The sequence below is a fragment of the Engystomops pustulosus genome, chromosome 6, assembly GCF_040894005.1.
Source record: "Engystomops pustulosus chromosome 6, aEngPut4.maternal, whole genome shotgun sequence".
Taxonomy (NCBI): Eukaryota; Metazoa; Chordata; class Amphibia; order Anura; family Leptodactylidae; genus Engystomops; species Engystomops pustulosus.
Window position 1 is genome coordinate 172664332 of NC_092416.1, and position 20428 is coordinate 172684759.

Here is a 20428-nt window from a genome sequence, read left to right on the forward strand (position 1 = left end):
CTTGAGGACCCCGGTCTGGCTGCCGGTCCAAGGCCACCAGAATCGGACTCCTCCTCGGAGGAGTCCTCCTCTAATTTGGCCTTCCCCTGCTCAGCCTTTCTCTTTTCCTGTCTTCCGATCTGTTGGGCCGACTTCCCTTTGCCACTGCGGGGTGGCTTGGGCTTTCCACCTGGACCAGCCGCCTGATCCTGTGGCTCTTCCCCTTTCTTTTGCGCGCCCTGAGGAGGGGGTTGAGAATTCGGTGGGGCCTGTGGAGGCGCCTTGGGCTGCTCGTCTTCTCCATTGTACTTGTATGGGCACTGCGCATAGAGATGTCCTCTCTCGTAACAAAAATTGCACTTTTTTTCCTGGTTGCATTCATACGCTTTGTGCTCTTTACTGCCGCAGTTTTTGCACGTTACTTCACAGTAATTCGATTCGTGCCCATACGTACCACAGTTCCTACAGAAGCTTGGCATCCCCCGATAAAAGAGGTCGCCATTCACTGTACCAATCTTAAAACGGGCAGGAGGTGGTACTTTAATGCCATCGGAATCTTGATTGAATATTACTAAAAAGCGCCACTTAACGGTCCAAACCCCACACTCGTTCATGATTCGCCCTAGAAGCTTTCCTTTTTTTGTGTGTTTTATCATGAACTTAAGGACTTCCTCGTCTTTTATGTAGGGGGAATACATTTTGACCGTTACAATCTGAGATTCCTCTACCATATGGTCGGCAACTTTCACGTTCATCTTTTTTAGTTGGTCTTCATTGTTTTTCGCCCTTCTGACCGCGTCATGATATATGGCCTCTGTATTTAGTGTGACATCATACAGTTGCCTTTTTTTGTATTCCTGAACGCCCATAATCTCATGTCTCTGCACCGCCATTACCTTGCCCAATACATCCTCGATGACGTACCGCACGTCACGGGAGTCTTTTTCCTTCGTAAGGAATATCCTTACTGAGTTCTTCAACCGTGCGAACACGGGAACAGCGTCTGGGTTGGTCTCCATTGTGGATCCCAGATGATACGCAACACCCAAAGACGCTTCAATGCCTCCCAGAGTCAGGGGACTCTGTTAGGACTTTTAGAGTGGTTGCAGCCTGTTTGCCCAGAAAAACACCCCGCCCCCGGATCCAAGGACCCAAAGGACAGGGGCTCCCGGGCACCTGCCACCCGAGACCGAGCAACGACCACAGGGATCGTCCCCGGTGTTAGGCAGCAGGCCAGTACCAACAACCCTCTTATAGCACGAACAACTGGCACACCGAACGCTCCGAGACTAAGATCTGCACCGAAACGCCCTGCTAGCCCATGCAACGCCTTGCGGCAATTACACGGGCCGATCGCAACTCGTTGCCCGGGGACTAATCCGACCACCCAATAGCAACAAGGGGGTGAAGACAGGGTACAAGACCCTGCCGATCCCCCAAGGCCGAGTGGCCGGGTACCCCAGGCACCTTATTTATGGCCAAGACCAAGGTAGACTGATCCAAATTCACAATACTACACTTGATCTTAGCCAAAAGGCCGAGAAGCGATACCGACCATAGCTCGCCCAGACCGGGCCCCCTTCAGAACTCTCAGCACTGCTCACGGAGAGGAGACACCGCCAGGAGGCGAAAAACCTACTCTGCAAGTCACACAGTCCTCTGCGTGGGGACGATTAATCTGCATAGGACCGCCCCCAACAGGCACCTCCCCCGCAAAGCAGCAGGGGGGCCGAGCGAGCGGGCGTCTGCACTTCATCTGCCAGCCGCCCGCTGCTACACCCTCCCCACAACAACTCATTTGTCAAGTCAGTCTGACCGACCGACTGCCTGCCTGACGGCTCAGAGATCACTTTTCCTTTCTCTTGACACAGCCGCTGGACGGTGTGAGGGGACAAGCACGCTCGCTCCAGCACACGCTGATAGCTACAGCTTACCTTCGGTCGTTCGCACCTTCTCAGACTGTGACTGCTAGCAGTGGAGGAGGAAGCAGCCAAATCTCAACCTGCAGGTGTCTTCGATTCAAGTAGACGGCTCCAGACTAATCATGATCCAATTAGCTCCAATTAATTAGGCCGCCGATTAGGTCACTTTTATTTTTCCTTTTTTTTTTTTTCCTTTGTTCCGGGTCGGGCCCATTTAGCACCTCATTAATCAATTAGTGAGAAGCCTTTGTTCCTCCTGCAAAAGACACAGCACACAACACACCTGAGTAGGTGACAAAGCACAAGAGCGTCGTCGACGTCACATTGCAAACTTCGGCTCCATTTCTTTTCCCTTTTCCAAAGTTTTGCTATTTATTTCTCTATCTTTTTCACCAAGTTAAGAAGGGGTGCACCGGTCCTGGAGGTACTGCAATACCAGGTCAATGCGTGGAGTGGACAGAGCAAGCTCTTTTTCCATCTCCCTGTTCCAAAAATCCATTTAATATATGGTCCCCAGATAGGGGACGTATCAGATATTAAACTGATAAGAACAGATTTTTTTTTTTTTTTTTTTTTTTTTTTTTTTTTTTCCTTTCAGAAAGGGTAACAAAAAGCTTCCAACGTGTCACCGTCTCATGAAAAACTCCTTACTCCAGCATGATGCTTCAAGGAAATATTTTCAGAGACCCTTTCATCACCAAGGCATGCACTTTTTATTTACATATATATACAATATTTACATAATTCACTAGGTCAAGACAATGAAAAAAACCAAGGCCTTAGTAACAAACAAAAAGATAAATCAAATTCCCACCCACTCTTTCCATTTCTTCGTTTTCCACACACCCTCTGCATCAAATCCCATTCTCTTTTTATCCTTCAAATACACGACATACATCTTCCCCAAAATCATTCTGACACACACATCCTCACTTAGTTCCGTTCTTTTGAAAATATACAGGTTTCTTGCACTCCACAAAACTTCTTTAATACATGATAACATAATCCACAGCACTCTTTCTCTCTCCCTACCCAGCACACATACTCCAAACATAAATATCTCAAATGATAAAAACCTTATTCCAGTCAACTCTTTACACAATCTTCCAATCTTCTTCAAAATATTCCTAGAAAAATAACAATTCCATAACACATGAATTACATTTTCACAACCCCTACATTCGCTCCTAGGACATTCTTCCTTCTTACATACTCCTCTCAACCTCTGAAATTCCCTAACGGGTAACGCATTATGTAAACTCATCCAAACAACCTCCCTCTGTTTATTTGTCACTCCATCCATATTAATTTTTCCCCAAACTTTTCTCGTCTCTTCACCACGCACCCCCGCAATTTCACACATATTTTCTTTACTTTCAATCACACTCATAACCATCCTTTTGTTCCTTAATTCATCCACACTCAACTTCTCCAACTCATATTTTCTAACAAAATCAAAAATCCACTCATACCATTTTGCACACTTAAACGTAAAAGGTTTCCTCACCTCCATCTCGTACCACTTCAATCTTGCAAACTTTCGCCCACTTACATACTTACACATACATGCTAATTTCGTATTCCCTTTCAACACACCCAAAACAAAAGCAATCATATTCACACCAAAATATACTTCAAGTTTAGGAAATCCTAAACCACCCTTCTCTTTCCTTTTCATCACATTCTCACGTTTCACTTTCTCCATTTTTGACCCCCAAAAGAAAACAAATAACATCCTCTGTAAAATCCTCATTCTATTATAATTTGGTGGAAACACAAAAACCAGATACAAAAAAATAGGTAACACTATACTCTTAATAATTAAAATTTTCCCCAATAATGACAAACTTCTCATTCTCCAAAAACATAATTTACGGTCCACTCTCTCTACCACATCGTCCCAACTCTCATTCCCATCCAAACTATCTTCAAACTTTACACCCAAAATTTTAATACTCTTCTCAACACAGCTAACACCTACATCCTTACTCACACTACCAGATCCAAACAACTTACACTCAGTTTTCTCCCAATTCACACTAAACGCAGACGCCCCACAAAACAATGCTACTAACAACTTTACACGCCGCACTCCACATTCAGACTCACATATCGTACAAACATCATCCATGTAACCTGACACTTTCAGACATCTCCCATCACCCCCAGGAACTTGAATACCCTTCACCAATTTATCACCTTTAATGAGACATAACAGTGGTTCCATCGCACATACGAAGACAATTGGTGAAAGTGGACACCCTTGACGAACACCAGACAATACATTAACCTTATTAGACAATATCCCATTCACCAAAATTTTACTAAAAATATCAATATATAAACTACGAATTCTTAAAACAAATTCACCTGGAAAACCTAATTTAATTAAAACACCAAACAAAAAATCGTGCGCTAGACGGTCATATGCCTTTTCAAAATCTAATGTCATTACATACACATCCTTCCTTCTTTCTCTACATTCCCATAACACATCTCTCAACACACACAGACTCTCTTGCACTCTCCTACCAGGCACTGCACAATACTGTTCTTCACTCACCACATTCTTAATCACACCTTTCATCCTGTCTGCCAAAATTTTGGCATAAATTTTATAGTCAACATTCAATAAACTTATAGGTCTCCAATTCTTCAAACACATCAAATCACCTTTTTTCGGAACTAAAACTATAATACCACCTTTCATACTTTCAGCCAAACACACATTCTTCCACATGTATCTGCACACTTCCAACACATCCTTACCCACAATCCCCCACATACATCTAAAAAATTCAACTGGCAGCCCATCCTCTCCTGGGGTTTTACCCAATTTCATACTCATAATAATCTTCCATATCTCATTCATCGTAATTTCTTGCAATAAATCACCCTTACTTTCTACATCCACTCTATCCTCTAATACACTTAACACCTCAGACTCTAAACACTCATCCCTCCATTTCTTAGAAAACAAAGTACTATAGAACTTCTCAACCTCACTCATAACTTCTTTTGATTCCTCCCCATTCTCATTCACAACCACATTCAAACTAACTTTACTTGAACACACTTTCTTAAAGAAAAACCTTGTACATTTCTCATCCAACTCCATCTTCTCCACTTTCGACCTAAAAATAATCCCTTTCCCTCTTTCAGCCAAAAACTTCCGAATTTCCTTTCTTACCACACATAAGTCATTCTCAACATCTTCACCCCACTCACGCAACATATACAAAAACCGTAATCTTTCATTCAACATTATAAACTTTTGTCTTTTCTCCGCAGCCCTACGCCTACCCAACTTTTTGAAAAAAATTCTTGTTTTTTGCTTAACAAATTCCCACCATTCCAAAATATTTTCATACTCACTTTTACAACACTCCCACTTTTTATAACACCTTGCATACATTTCCCACACATCCTTTCCCTCTAACAAACATACATTTAATTTCCATACCCCCCGCCCATACATACTCACATTTGCAACATTTATACTACACAAAATTGATTCATGATCTGAAAATAACACCGGTTTTTGACTGTACTGCAAAGAAAGAAAAACATTTGACACAAAACAATAATCAATTTTTGAATGACAATTCCCTCTGTCAGCATGATATGTCATTAAATTAACACCACATTTCTTCTGTGTATCCTGTAAATTAAAATCAATAACAATTTCTTTCAACATTTTTCCAGATGCATCAATATCCTCCCCATCTACGCTGCAATTAAAATCCCCCACAAGAACCAATGGCATTTTACCTGGTAAGTATGACTTTATTTTATCAAACAACATTATTCTTTCATTCTTATTCACCGACGCGTACACATTAAATATTCTGAATTTTATCCCAAAGGACTCACACACCACCATCATACATCTCCCCTCTTCAATTATAACATAATGATCTACAGACACCCTATCACCCTTAAACAAAAAACCCACCCCACTATTCTTGTTGTCAAATCCACTCGACCATAACATCCTCCCGTGCCCCCATTCATTCTCACTTACAACCTCTCTCAAACCACACTCCTGTAGACAAAAAATATCGGCCTTTTCTTGACCTAGGAATTCGAAAATTGACATTCTTCGGCTTGCAGACTTAATACTTCTCACATTTTGAGAATATATTGCTACAGCCATAAAAAGGAAAAAAGGAATCAAAAAAAATACTTAAACTCAAGACTAAATTCAGGGTCCATGAATCTTTTTGCCACCGACCACAAATCAATTAGCCTCTTGCGTCGTCTTCTTAACTCAGTCGCCGGGCGAACAGCCCTCACCTGTCTTACTCTTCTTAGCCCTACTTTCGTAGGCCATCCTTTGTGGATGCGGGGAAGATCCATCGTCGCTATCAGATATTTTAGACCCACCACCCTCCCTTTTACACGAGTTAGTCTCTCCAGACATAAAAAGACTAATGTTCTCAGCATCTGACGAATGCACAGGGCTTTCCACATCAGAGATCATGTATTCCGAATCATCTTCCAATGCTGCTTCATTTTGTACCTGCATTTTCTCCTTTTCCTCTTCCTTCTCCATTCTTGCAAGCTCTTTCCGCATTTCTTCTGCTGCCATTTTAGCATCTGCAGCAGCTTTAGCTTTTGCTGCTTCCTCTTTTTCTCTCCGTCTTTCTTCTGCCCATTCGGCTTCTCTCTTCTTTAGATTTTCCTCAAATTCTCTGTTTCTTTTCTCCATTTCCTCCTTCTCCTCCTCCCTCCTCCTCTTCAAATCAGGGCAGTCCTTATAAAGGTGTTGCGAACTACCACACAAATCACACTTTCTCCCAACGTTACAACTTCCGGCCTCATGACCTGGTGTCTTACACACCTTACATACCAACTCGTGCGGACAACTCTCCTGCACGTGCCCAAAGCTGTAGCACTTCCTACAGTATGTCGGTCGACCAATATACATAAAGTATCCGCGGTAGCCTCCCACCGAGAAATTGGTTGGAGGGTGCATGAAACCCCCTACTGCACTTGGGTCTGGCTTAAATCGCACATAGTAGCGAATCTTGCAAATATAAAGACCCAAGTCATTCCTTACCAGCTCACCCCCTCTGATAGTCTGACAAAATGTACTCAAGTATCTTGTTATCACGTCAACAGGGGTGAAGGGGTCGTACACATGTACAGTCACCGCTTTCTCAATGATACTAAACATAGGTCTTACTCTTACTCCGCACATCATGGGGCTTGAAGAGAAGGCCATCAATTTCTCATAAGCATCCAGACAAAAACCATATTGGACAAAAGTTACTTCATGCCTACCTTGGTTTCGATAAGAATTAAGACTGTGAATGTGTTCCTTAAGAACACCCAATGTATCCATTAGAATGTCTCTCACCAGATAATGATAGTCGTTCTTCACGGTGTCTGCCGGGTTTACCTCCAAACTGATCGTGTTCTTTCTTCCTTCCATCACCTCTAGGTCCAAAAACGCTGCCAACCGCACGGGTCACAGAAAAAGGATTCCTTCGCTCCAAAGAAAAGGCCTCCAAGGGGTGTCCTCCAGGACGACGCCCTCTCGACCCCTGACTCCGTCCGGACAAGCCTTGATCGGAGCCAAAAGGCCGAGAAGCGATACCGACCATAGCTCGCCCAGACCGGGCCCCCTTCAGAACTCTCAGCACTGCTCACGGAGAGGAGACACCGCCAGGAGGCGAAAAACCTACTCTGCAAGTCACACAGTCCTCTGCGTGGGGACGATTAATCTGCATAGGACCGCCCCCAACAGGCACCTCCCCCGCAAAGCAGCAGGGGGGCCGAGCGAGCGGGCGTCTGCACTTCATCTGCCAGCCGCCCGCTGCTACACCCTCCCCACAACAACTCATTTGTCAAGTCAGTCTGACCGACCGACTGCCTGCCTGACGGCTCAGAGATCACTTTTCCTTTCTCTTGACACAGCCGCTGGACGGTGTGAGGGGACAAGCACGCTCGCTCCAGCACACGCTGATAGCTACAGCTTACCTTCGGTCGTTCGCACCTTCTCAGACTGTGACTGCTAGCAGTGGAGGAGGAAGCAGCCAAATCTCAACCTGCAGGTGTCTTCGATTCAAGTAGACGGCTCCAGACTAATCATGATCCAATTAGCTCCAATTAATTAGGCCGCCGATTAGGTCACTTTTATTTTTCCTTTTTTTTTTTTTCCTTTGTTCCGGGTCGGGCCCATTTAGCACCTCATTAATCAATTAGTGAGAAGCCTTTGTTCCTCCTGCAAAAGACACAGCACACAACACACCTGAGTAGGTGACAAAGCACAAGAGCGTCGTCGACGTCACATTGCAAACTTCGGCTCCATTTCTTTTCCCTTTTCCAAAGTTTTGCTATTTATTTCTCTATCTTTTTCACCAAGTTAAGAAGGGGTGCACCGGTCCTGGAGGTACTGCAATACCAGGTCAATGCGTGGAGTGGACAGAGCAAGCTCTTTTTCCATCTCCCTGTTCCAAAAATCCATTTAATATATGGTCCCCAGATAGGGGACGTATCAGATATTAAACTGATAAGAACAGATTTTTTTTTTTAAGTTGAATATCCCCTTGGGGATAAAAACAACAATTTTATTTAAAACAAATCACAAAAACAAACCATATTTACAAACAAACCAAAACGAATCATATTTACACACAAAATGAAAACAACTCGTATTTACACACAAGAAACCAATCATATTTTCAAACCAAAAACTTTGTTCAGAAAAGAAAATTTACATAAATCATATCGTTAAACTCAAACTTCCACTTTCAACACACATTATTATAATGCTGTCTATCATGTCATATGAAAATTTCCCACTTTTAAGACGCCTATGAAACGTCTCAAAAAAAACTTTCCTTGTTTTAAAACTATCAGAAAACATAGGGTCCAACAAATTAGCATTCAAATACTCCCTCAATTTTTTAATATCTGGTCTAACCCTTAACTTAAGGATTTTACCCACAAAGTACTCAGGTAAATCTAGTTTTCTCACATAAGCCAATAACATTTCCGCATTTCTTGCAGTCGTTTCCTCATCAGGTGTAGCAGATTCTATATCCGATTCTCTTGAGCTTTCTTCACTCTTTTGCTCTTCTTCTTTTCCTTTCTTTTTTCCACAGTCTTTAACTAGATGACCGATTTCATCACAGAAAAAACATTTTTTCCCCTCCTTACAGTCCTTATAGGTATGCCCAATTTCATAACATTTTGTACAAAACAAAACATCACATTTCTCTTCACTATGCCCATATTCTTTACAGTTTTTACAGAAAGTATTCATTCCGTCAAAGAAAAGATCCCCCACAACCCCGTTTACCCGAAAACGGGCTGGGGGCAACACAACAGTCCCATCGTCCAAAGTCTTTAGTTTACATAGGTATTTCCTCTTACCGGACCAGAACCCACATTGGTTCTGTATGTCACCTTTATAGGTGACTTCAGGACAAAATTTGCGCAAAAACTGCACCACCTCCCCGACAGGCATCAGGGGGGAGTACATCCGGACAATAAACAGTTTTTCATCCTCTGGAAAATGAAGAATAACTTCCACACCATCCAATCGAGGATCGTTCTTCCTCTGTCTCCAAACCCTCAGGAACGCCTGGTACGGTTCACGGGACACGAAGGTAACATCGTAGATTCCTCTTTTAGGATAATCCATAACGCATAGGATCCATTCTCTCGGTAGCTGAAACAGTCCCAGCAATAACTCGCCCGTCAGGAAGACCAAGTCCTTTTCCATCTGGAATCGCACAGAGTTCTTGTTCCGCTGGTAGGCTGGAATTGAAGCCATCGTTGCCACCTCACTGGTCCACACGTTGGTAACTGCAACACCTATAAAGATAAATAGATGCCAGTGTGACCGCTCCTCGTTGCTCCGGGCCTATTTCCTCCACCCCAATAGCAGCAGGGGGGTTAAGACCAGACCACAGTCAAAGCCGATCCCCCCAGGCCGAGGTAAAGGAGCACCCGGAGCACCTTCCAGCCAAGACCAAGGCAGCAGGATACTACACTTGATCTTAGCCAAAAGGCCGAGAAGCGATACCGACCATAGCTCGCCCAGACCGGGCCCCCTTCAGAACTCTCAGCACTGCTCACGGAGAGGAGACACCGCCAGGAGGCGAAAAACCTACTCTGCAAGTCACACAGTCCTCTGCGTGGGGACGATTAATCTGCATAGGACCGCCCCCAACAGGCACCTCCCCCGCAAAGCAGCAGGGGGGCCGAGCGAGCGGGCGTCTGCACTTCATCTGCCAGCCGCCCGCTGCTACACCCTCCCCACAACAACTCATTTGTCAAGTCAGTCTGACCGACCGACTGCCTGCCTGACGGCTCAGAGATCACTTTTCCTTTCTCTTGACACAGCCGCTGGACGGTGTGAGGGGACAAGCACGCTCGCTCCAGCACACGCTGATAGCTACAGCTTACCTTCGGTCGTTCGCACCTTCTCAGACTGTGACTGCTAGCAGTGGAGGAGGAAGCAGCCAAATCTCAACCTGCAGGTGTCTTCGATTCAAGTAGACGGCTCCAGACTAATCATGATCCAATTAGCTCCAATTAATTAGGCCGCCGATTAGGTCACTTTTATTTTTCCTTTTTTTTTTTTTCCTTTGTTCCGGGTCGGGCCCATTTAGCACCTCATTAATCAATTAGTGAGAAGCCTTTGTTCCTCCTGCAAAAGACACAGCACACAACACACCTGAGTAGGTGACAAAGCACAAGAGCGTCGTCGACGTCACATTGCAAACTTCGGCTCCATTTCTTTTCCCTTTTCCAAAGTTTTGCTATTTATTTCTCTATCTTTTTCACCAAGTTAAGAAGGGGTGCACCGGTCCTGGAGGTACTGCAATACCAGGTCAATGCGTGGAGTGGACAGAGCAAGCTCTTTTTCCATCTCCCTGTTCCAAAAATCCATTTAATATATGGTCCCCAGATAGGGGACGTATCAGATATTAAACTGATAAGAACAGATTTTTTTTAAGTTGAATATCCCCAACGGGGATAAAAACAACAATTTTATTTAAAACAAATCACAAACAAATCATATTTACAAACAAACAAACCAAAATTTTGTACAACTCATATTTACATACAAAAATGAAAATTTAACACATTATATACCTTCTGTAAAGCATACTATCATTATACAATCTAGTAAATCCTGCGAAAAACTCTTTTTTCCCAAACATTTTTTAAGGTACACAAAAAAAACTTCGTTTTTCTCAAACTTTGGCAAAAAATTAGGATCAGAAAGTCTCCTTTTCAGTAAATTTTCCCTGTATTTAGGAGCATCAGGGTGTCTCCTAAATTGCATAACTTTGTCCACAAAATAATCTGGCAAGTTTAACTTCCGCACATACTCGACCAGTGCATCCCGACTCCTCTCTATACATGCTGAAGTGTCCACGTCTGATCCCGCTGTTTCCGCCTTCTTCTTAACATCCTCTTTCCTGGGCACTCCTTCTTTCTTTTTGACACAGTCTTTAATCACATGTCCACTTTCCTTACAAAAGAAACATTTTTTCCCTTCATTACACAAAAGGTATGTGTGACCCTCGGTATAACATTTAGTGCAGAATTCAACATTACAATCTTTTTCCTCGTGACCGTACTGCTTACAGTTCTTACAGAAACTGTCCATGCTGTCAAAAAACAGATCACCCACCACCTGGTTAATTCTAAACCTTGCAGGGGGTAACACAAAAGTCCCATCATCTTTCTCCTGTAGCTGGCACAAAAATTTTCTCTTGCCAGTCCAGAACTGGCAGGCATTTAACACGTCCCCTTTAAACTCTACTTTCTTACAATATTTCCGTAGAAAGTTTGCAATCTCTCCCTCTGGCATAGTGGGAGAGTACATTTTTACAATAAATAATTTTTCATTTTCAACAAAGTGTGGCGTGACCACCACACCCTCCATCAACGGATGCTCCTTCAATCTTCGCAAAGTCTTCAGGAAACTTAAATACTTTTCCCTCGTTGCAAATGTCACGTCATAACAGCCTTTCCTGGGATAGTCCATGACGCAGAGAACATCCTCCCGTACGAGCTGGAACAGGCCCAAGAGTAGCTCCTCCGACAAGAACGTAAGATCCTTCTCCATAGAAAAACGAACAGTGCTCCGGTTCCTCTGGTATGCAGGGATGTTAGCCATCTTTTCCTCTATCACGCTTCCACGAGGTAGCAACCGGTCCCAACTGCAGCACCTGAAAATTCAAGGGCCAGTATGATCGCTTCCCGTTGCCCCGGGACTATTTCCTCCACCCCAATAGCAGCAGGGGGGTTAAGACCTGACCGAAGCCAAAGCCGATCCCCCCAGGCCGAGGTGAAGGAGCACCCGGAGCACCTCCGGCCAAGACCAAGGCAGCACCCGCAAAGATACTACACCTGATCTTAGCCAAAAGGCCGAGAAGCGATACCGACCATAGCTCGCCCAGACCGGGCCCCCTTCAGAACTCTCAGCACTGCTCACGGAGAGGAGACACCGCCAGGAGGCGAAAAACCTACTCTGCAAGTCACACAGTCCTCTGCGTGGGGACGATTAATCTGCATAGGACCGCCCCCAACAGGCACCTCCCCCGCAAAGCAGCAGGGGGGCCGAGCGAGCGGGCGTCTGCACTTCATCTGCCAGCCGCCCGCTGCTACACCCTCCCCACAACAACTCATTTGTCAAGTCAGTCTGACCGACCGACTGCCTGCCTGACGGCTCAGAGATCACTTTTCCTTTCTCTTGACACAGCCGCTGGACGGTGTGAGGGGACAAGCACGCTCGCTCCAGCACACGCTGATAGCTACAGCTTACCTTCGGTCGTTCGCACCTTCTCAGACTGTGACTGCTAGCAGTGGAGGAGGAAGCAGCCAAATCTCAACCTGCAGGTGTCTTCGATTCAAGTAGACGGCTCCAGACTAATCATGATCCAATTAGCTCCAATTAATTAGGCCGCCGATTAGGTCACTTTTATTTTTCCTTTTTTTTTTTTTCCTTTGTTCCGGGTCGGGCCCATTTAGCACCTCATTAATCAATTAGTGAGAAGCCTTTGTTCCTCCTGCAAAAGACACAGCACACAACACACCTGAGTAGGTGACAAAGCACAAGAGCGTCGTCGACGTCACATTGCAAACTTCGGCTCCATTTCTTTTCCCTTTTCCAAAGTTTTGCTATTTATTTCTCTATCTTTTTCACCAAGTTAAGAAGGGGTGCACCGGTCCTGGAGGTACTGCAATACCAGGTCAATGCGTGGAGTGGACAGAGCAAGCTCTTTTTCCATCTCCCTGTTCCAAAAATCCATTTAATATATGGTCCCCAGATAGGGGACGTATCAGATATTAAACTGATAAGAACAGATTTTTTTTTTTTTTTTTTTTCTTTTTTTTTTTTTTTTTTTTCTTCTTTTTTTTTTTTTCCCGAAAGTCTCAGATCGGTCTCGACAAATTCCATCTCGCAATATCGCACCAGAAAAACGTCAGACCTTCCATCATTTACTTTCAAATTTTGTCAAACAAGTAAAGTCAAGAAAAAAAACAATCAAACACAATTCAACAAACAATTTGTTTCCACTTCGTGATTTTCCACATCCCTTCAGCATCTAACCCCTTCTTTTTGTCCCATACATAACATACATACATTCTCCCAAGAATCATCTCCACACACTCCTGCACACTTACTTCTTTTTTCTTAAATACATAAGCACATCTCACACCCCATAACATTTCCTTAATACAAGCCATCATTAACCAAAACACCCTTGCCTCTTTCTTCCCACAATTCACCAAACCAAACATAAATTTCTCATAGGTTAAAAAATGCACTCCTGTCAATTCCTTACACAGTGGTCCTACTTTCTTAATAACCCTCCTGGTGTAACCACAATTCCAGAATAGATGTACCAATCCTTCACACCCTCCACAATTCTCCCTAGGACACTCATCAGTTCTAACAAACCCACGACTTTTTTGAAATTCACGCACCGGTAGCACTCCATGTAGACTTTGCCACAAAATTTCTTTTTGTACGTTCGACAATCCCTCCTCTACTCCTTTTCCCCATACAACTTTAGTATCTTCACTTCTCACCATATTAATACTCACTTCTAACTCTTTACTTTGAATTAGCTTCACTATCCCCCTTTTATTTATCAGAAACTCCTTACTAAACCCATACAATTCATACTTCCTCAAAAATGTATTCAACCATTCATACCACTTTGGCCATTCAAAAGCTACCGGCTTCATTAAACATCTCTCCATCCATCCTTCTTTAATAAACAAACTTCCACCACTATACTTACACATACAAGCTGACAAACTCTCTTTTTTAATAGATCTTAATACAAACGCCAAAACATTCACCCCCACATACACCTCCAAATTAGGAAACCCCAATCCACCTTTATCAATACCTCTCATGACCACTTCTCTTCTCACTCTCTCATATTTTGAACTCCAAAAAAACACAAAAAGAACCCGGTTTAACCTTCTCAGTTCCACCACACTAGGTGGAAAAACTACCGCTACATACAAAATAATAGGTAAAATAACATTTTTAATAACCAAAATTTTCCCAAAAAAGGTTAACTGCCGCAATCTCCACATGCATAATTTCCTTTCAATCCTGTCTCTAACATCCACCCAACATGCACTTCCATCCAACTTTTTATTAAACTTAATCCCCAAAATTTTAATCCCATCCTCCACTTTATTTAGTCCCACATCCTCTCTTAAATCATTCACCCCAAACACCATATACTCACTTTTACTCCAATTTACTCTAAAGGCAGAAGCCCCACAAAATATCGATACTAACAGTTTCACTCTCCTAACCGCACTTTCAGACTCACACACCACACACACGTCATCCATGTATCCACTCACTTTCAACTCCCTACCACCACTTCCAGGAATCATAATACCTCTTATCACCTTATCTTTCAAAATCATACACAACAAAGGTTCTATTGCACAAATGAACACGATAGGAGACAGCGGGCAACCCTGCCTTACTCCTGAATTCACGCTTATCCTCCGTCCCATGACTCCATTAACTAAAACACAACTGGAAATGCCATCATATAAACTCCTTATCCGCCTTACAAAATCACCAGGAAAACCTAAACGAATCAGAATTTTAAACAAAAAACCATGGGCCAGTCTATCGTAAGCCTTTTCAAAATCAAGCGAAACGATAAACACATCCTTATTCCTCTGACTCACATCCCACAATCCATCCCTCAACAAACATAAACTTTCATGTATCCTCCGTTCAGGCACCGCACACACTTGCTCCTCCCCAATCACACTCGCAATCACCCTCTTCATTCGATTCGCTATAATTTTTGCATACAACTTATAATCACACGTCAATAAGCTTATTGGTCTCCAATTCCGTAGACACTCTAAATCCCCTTTCTTCGGAATTAACACTATTATCCCACCTTTCATGCTTTCAGACACTCTCACATTCTCCCACATAAACCTTATAACTTTACACACTTCTTTCCCTATCACACCCCACATTTTTTTATAAAATTCTACAGACAAACCATCACTCCCCGGTGTTTTATTATTAGCCATCATATTCACACATTCCCACACTTCACTATCTTCTATTTCTTTCATCAAACATCCCCTCTCCTCATCACTCAAACATTTATCCAACACACTCATCACATCTGACTCTAAGCTTTCATCCCTCCACTTTTCCGCATACAATTCATCATAAAATTTTGCAACTTCTTCTCCTACATTCTCACCATACACTCGAACATCATCCTCACGCCGCACCACATTAATAACTGGTTTCCCTGCAAAAGTTTTCTTGAAAAAAAACCGAGTACATTTCTCTCCTTCCTCTAAATGTTCAATTTTTGCCCTAAAAATAATACTCTTCCCTTTTTCTTCAATTTTACACTTAATCTCTCTCCTAATGACCACAATATCCTCTTCCACATCCATTCCCCATTCTCTCATTTTATATAACAACCTTAATTTTTTATTTAAATCCTCAAGCTCTATTCTCTTTTTCATCGCATACTCATACCCTACCTTCTTAAAAAATTTTTGTGTTTCCACCTTCACCCACTCCCACCATACCAAAATATCTGCAAACTCTTCCTGTCTCATACACCATCTTTTAAACCACCATTCATACTTCATTCTTACAGATTCGTGATCTAACAGACTTGTATTAATCTTCCACACACCCCTACCATATATTCCCTTTATATCTAAATCAATTTCCCCCATCACCATTACATGATCCGAAAAACACACAGACTCCTGCTTATAACTTATTGGCAAAACATCCTTTGAAACAAAAATATAGTCAATTCTAGACTCATTTCTTCCACTATCTGAAAAAAAGGTATTTTTCACAGGACTTATATTACATGCTTTTTGGATATCTCTTAAATGAAAATCAGCTATACATTCAAATAAAAATTTTCCCGAAATATCCATTTCTTTTTTGTTTAAATCCACATTCAAATCGCCTACCAAAATTTGTGGCATTCTCCCCTGTAAAAAAAATTTAATTTTTTCAAACAAACATAACCTCTCTGACTTACTTGCCGAAGCATAAACATTAATCAACTGAAATAACACATTTTTGTACTTTAATTTAACTAAAATACATCTACCTTCTTCAATAATAACATAACTATCCAGACTCACTTGGCTAGACTTAATCAGAACCCCTACCCCATCATTCTTATTTACACCAGTCCCAGACCACACCACACTCCCACATCCCCATTCATTCTCACTCACCCATTCATCAATTCCACACTCCTGTAAGCAAAACACATCTCCCTTAGAATTTTTCAAAAAATCCAATATGGCCGCTCGTCTCACTCTGGATTTAAAAACCCTGACGTTCTGCGACACTACCAACAAACCCATCTTACACAAACAAAAAGCCTATAGCTTAAAAAATTTTTTCCTTCAGCTCTCAAAAGTTCTCAATAACTCAGGGTCAGCCAGGGTCTTGGCGAACTCCCATAACGTCCATATCCTCTTCATCCGATCCATCTTTTCTACACGGCCCTTTACTCTCCATAGCATGATGACTCCCAATGTCCTGCCGCGCTCTCTTGCCTGCTTGCCTCTCCACTTCTTGATCATCTTCGCCTTCACAACCAGATTTTTGAACCCCACCACCCTCCCTTTTACACGGGGACGATCCTCCTGGCTCCTCCGAGGAAAACATTTCAATATTTTGTGTGCCTGACACATGTACAGGGCTCTCAATCGGCATAATTGCCTCTGCCATCTGTACCATATTCCGGATGCTCTTCTCAATCACGGTTTCACTTACATCAACCCGTGTCAGCTCAGCTTCTCTTGCCCTTCTTGCTCTGACTTCTGCTTCATGCTTCTTCTTGTTAGCATCCATCTGTCGCATCATCTCCCATTGCCTTTGGTTCTCCTCCCTCAAGGCAGCCTGCTCCTCACTCTGCTCCTTCCGCTCCTGAGCCACCGGGCAGTCGCGGAGGATATGGCCAGGATCCCCACACAAGTCACACCTTCTAGGCTCCGTACACCTTCCGGCTGGGTGACCGGCTTTTTTACAATTCCGGCATACCTGCTCGTTAGGGCAGTCCTCCGCTACATGCCCAAAACAGAAACACTTTCTGCAATATTCAGGTTGCCCGATGTACCAAATTCTACCCCTGTGCCCGGCAATTGAGAAATTTGCTGGAGGGTGTTTATATCCTCCAACACACGTTTTGTCCTCTTTAAATTTTACTAAAAACTTTAGTCTGCAGTTAAAAACCCCAAGACTATTTTTCTGCTTTTCCGGAGGTCTCACTATTGTTGCATAGTTCTGAATATACGCAGAAATTAACTCAACAGGGGTAAATGCATTAAATAAATGAACAAAAAGGAACTTCTCTCTTAAACCAAACAAAGGAGTAATCTTAATATCCACCATCATTGGGTCATTTTCCAAAACTTTCACTCTTTCATATATAGTACAACATACATCTTCTGAGTGAAAAGTTACCTCATAACATCCACGTCCTGGAAAATCATTAATGCTATGAAGATCTACTACCTTTAATCCAGTCTTTGCCATCAGTACCTCCTTCACGATATATTCCATTTTGTTCCTTCTTACATCAGCCGGGTTCACCTCAAAACGAATAGTATTTCTGGTCGTCATCTTCTTCCTTCAGAGTTCTGTCGACTTTCGTCACAGCAAAAAAACGCAATCCCTTCTTCTCCAATAGAGATAATGCCCCAAAGGACACCCCGACCTCTCAGCCACGTCCGGTCATGCCTGGATCGCAGCCAAAAGGCCGAGAAGCGATACCGACCATAGCTCGCCCAGACCGGGCCCCCTTCAGAACTCTCAGCACTGCTCACGGAGAGGAGACACCGCCAGGAGGCGAAAAACCTACTCTGCAAGTCACACAGTCCTCTGCGTGGGGACGATTAATCTGCATAGGACCGCCCCCAACAGGCACCTCCCCCGCAAAGCAGCAGGGGGGCCGAGCGAGCGGGCGTCTGCACTTCATCTGCCAGCCGCCCGCTGCTACACCCTCCCCACAACAACTCATTTGTCAAGTCAGTCTGACCGACCGACTGCCTGCCTGACGGCTCAGAGATCACTTTTCCTTTCTCTTGACACAGCCGCTGGACGGTGTGAGGGGACAAGCACGCTCGCTCCAGCACACGCTGATAGCTACAGCTTACCTTCGGTCGTTCGCACCTTCTCAGACTGTGACTGCTAGCAGTGGAGGAGGAAGCAGCCAAATCTCAACCTGCAGGTGTCTTCGATTCAAGTAGACGGCTCCAGACTAATCATGATCCAATTAGCTCCAATTAATTAGGCCGCCGATTAGGTCACTTTTATTTTTCCTTTTTTTTTTTTTCCTTTGTTCCGGGTCGGGCCCATTTAGCACCTCATTAATCAATTAGTGAGAAGCCTTTGTTCCTCCTGCAAAAGACACAGCACACAACACACCTGAGTAGGTGACAAAGCACAAGAGCGTCGTCGACGTCACATTGCAAACTTCGGCTCCATTTCTTTTCCCTTTTCCAAAGTTTTGCTATTTATTTCTCTATCTTTTTCACCAAGTTAAGAAGGGGTGCACCGGTCCTGGAGGTACTGCAATACCAGGTCAATGCGTGGAGTGGACAGAGCAAGCTCTTTTTCCATCTCCCTGTTCCAAAAATCCATTTAATATATGGTCCCCAGATAGGGGACGTATCAGATATTAAACTGATAAGAACAGATACTACACTTGATCTTAGCCAAAAGGCCGAGAAGCGATACCGACCATAGCTCGCCCAGACCGGGCCCCCTTCAGAACTCTCAGCACTGCTCACGGAGAGGAGACACCGCCAGGAGGCGAAAAACCTACTCTGCAAGTCACACAGTCCTCTGCGTGGGGACGATTAATCTGCATAGGACCGCCCCCAACAGGCACCTCCCCCGCAAAGCAGCAGGGGGGCCGAGCGAGCGGGCGTCTGCACTTCATCTGCCAGCCGCCCGCTGCTACACCCTCCCCACAACAACTCATTTGTCAAGTCAGTCTGACCGACCGACTGCCTGCCTGACGGCTCAGAGATCACTTTTCCTTTCTCTTGACACAGCCGCTGGACGGTGTGAGGGGACAAGCACGCTCGCTCCAGCACACGCTGATAGCTACAGCTTACCTTCGGTCGTTCGCACCTTCTCAGACTGTGACTGCTAGCAGTGGAGGAGGAAGCAGCCAAATCTCAACCTGCAGGTGTCTTCGATTCAAGTAGACGGCTCCAGACTAATCATGATCCAATTAGCTCCAATTAATTAGGCCGCCGATTAGGTCACTTTTATTTTTCCTTTTTTTTTTTTTCCTTTGTTCCGGGTCGGGCCCATTTAGCACCTCATTAATCAATTAGTGAGAAGCCTTTGTTCCTCCTGCAAAAGACACAGCACACAACACACCTGAGTAGGTGACAAAGCACAAGAGCGTCGTCGACGTCACATTGCAAACTTCGGCTCCATTTCTTTTCCCTTTTCCAAAGTTTTGCTATTTATTTCTCTATCTTTTTCACCAAGTTAAGAAGGGGTGCACCGGTCCTGGAGGTACTGCAATACCAGGTCAATGCGTGGAGTGGACAGAGCAAGCTCTTTTTCCATCTCCCTGTTCCAAAAATCCATTTAATATATGGTCCCCAGATAGGGGACGTATCAGATATTAAACTGATAAGAACAGATTTTTTTTTTTTTTTTTTTTTTTTTAAGTTGAATATCCCCAAATGGGGATAAAAACAACAATTTTATTTAAAATAAATCACAAAACAAATCATATTTACAAAACAAACTTAAAACTCACATACTGTGTTTACAAAACATAACAGAAATCACATTTTTACACTAAACGAAAAATAGATTTTTCTAAACAAAAAATCACTATTACATCAATTAAATCTACTGAAAAATCTTCTTTCTTTTTCCCTCGCAGACGTTTCCCAAGGTATCTGTTGAAAACCTCATTGATGGAGATCTTCGCCAAAAATTCAGGTACAGTCAATTTTTCACGTACAGT

General features: G+C 43.5%; 3 non-coding genes and 4 pseudogenes across 3 annotated transcripts; all 7 read right to left on the minus strand.

Annotated features, from left to right (window-relative positions):
• Positions 1-1372: 1372 nt before the first annotated feature.
• Positions 1373-1528, minus strand: LOC140066383 (U2 spliceosomal RNA; annotated as a pseudogene).
• A 775-nt stretch (positions 1529-2303) lies between these two features.
• LOC140066300 (U2 spliceosomal RNA) lies at positions 2304-2508 on the minus strand (annotated as a pseudogene).
• Positions 2509-8276: 5768 nt separating this feature from the next.
• On the minus strand, positions 8277-8475 carry LOC140066295 (U2 spliceosomal RNA). Its single transcript, XR_011848199.1, has one exon. It is a non-coding gene; the product is annotated as a U2 spliceosomal RNA (small nuclear RNA).
• Positions 8476-10712: 2237 nt separating this feature from the next.
• On the minus strand, positions 10713-10905 carry LOC140066262 (U2 spliceosomal RNA). The gene has a single exon (XR_011848182.1). It is a non-coding gene; the product is annotated as a U2 spliceosomal RNA (small nuclear RNA).
• A 2181-nt stretch (positions 10906-13086) lies between these two features.
• LOC140066353 (U2 spliceosomal RNA) lies at positions 13087-13257 on the minus strand (annotated as a pseudogene).
• Positions 13258-18977: 5720 nt separating this feature from the next.
• LOC140066256 (U2 spliceosomal RNA) lies at positions 18978-19168 on the minus strand. Its single transcript, XR_011848176.1, has one exon. It is a non-coding gene; the product is annotated as a U2 spliceosomal RNA (small nuclear RNA).
• A 775-nt stretch (positions 19169-19943) lies between these two features.
• On the minus strand, positions 19944-20158 carry LOC140066309 (U2 spliceosomal RNA; annotated as a pseudogene).
• Between the last annotated feature and the right edge of the window lie 270 nt (positions 20159-20428).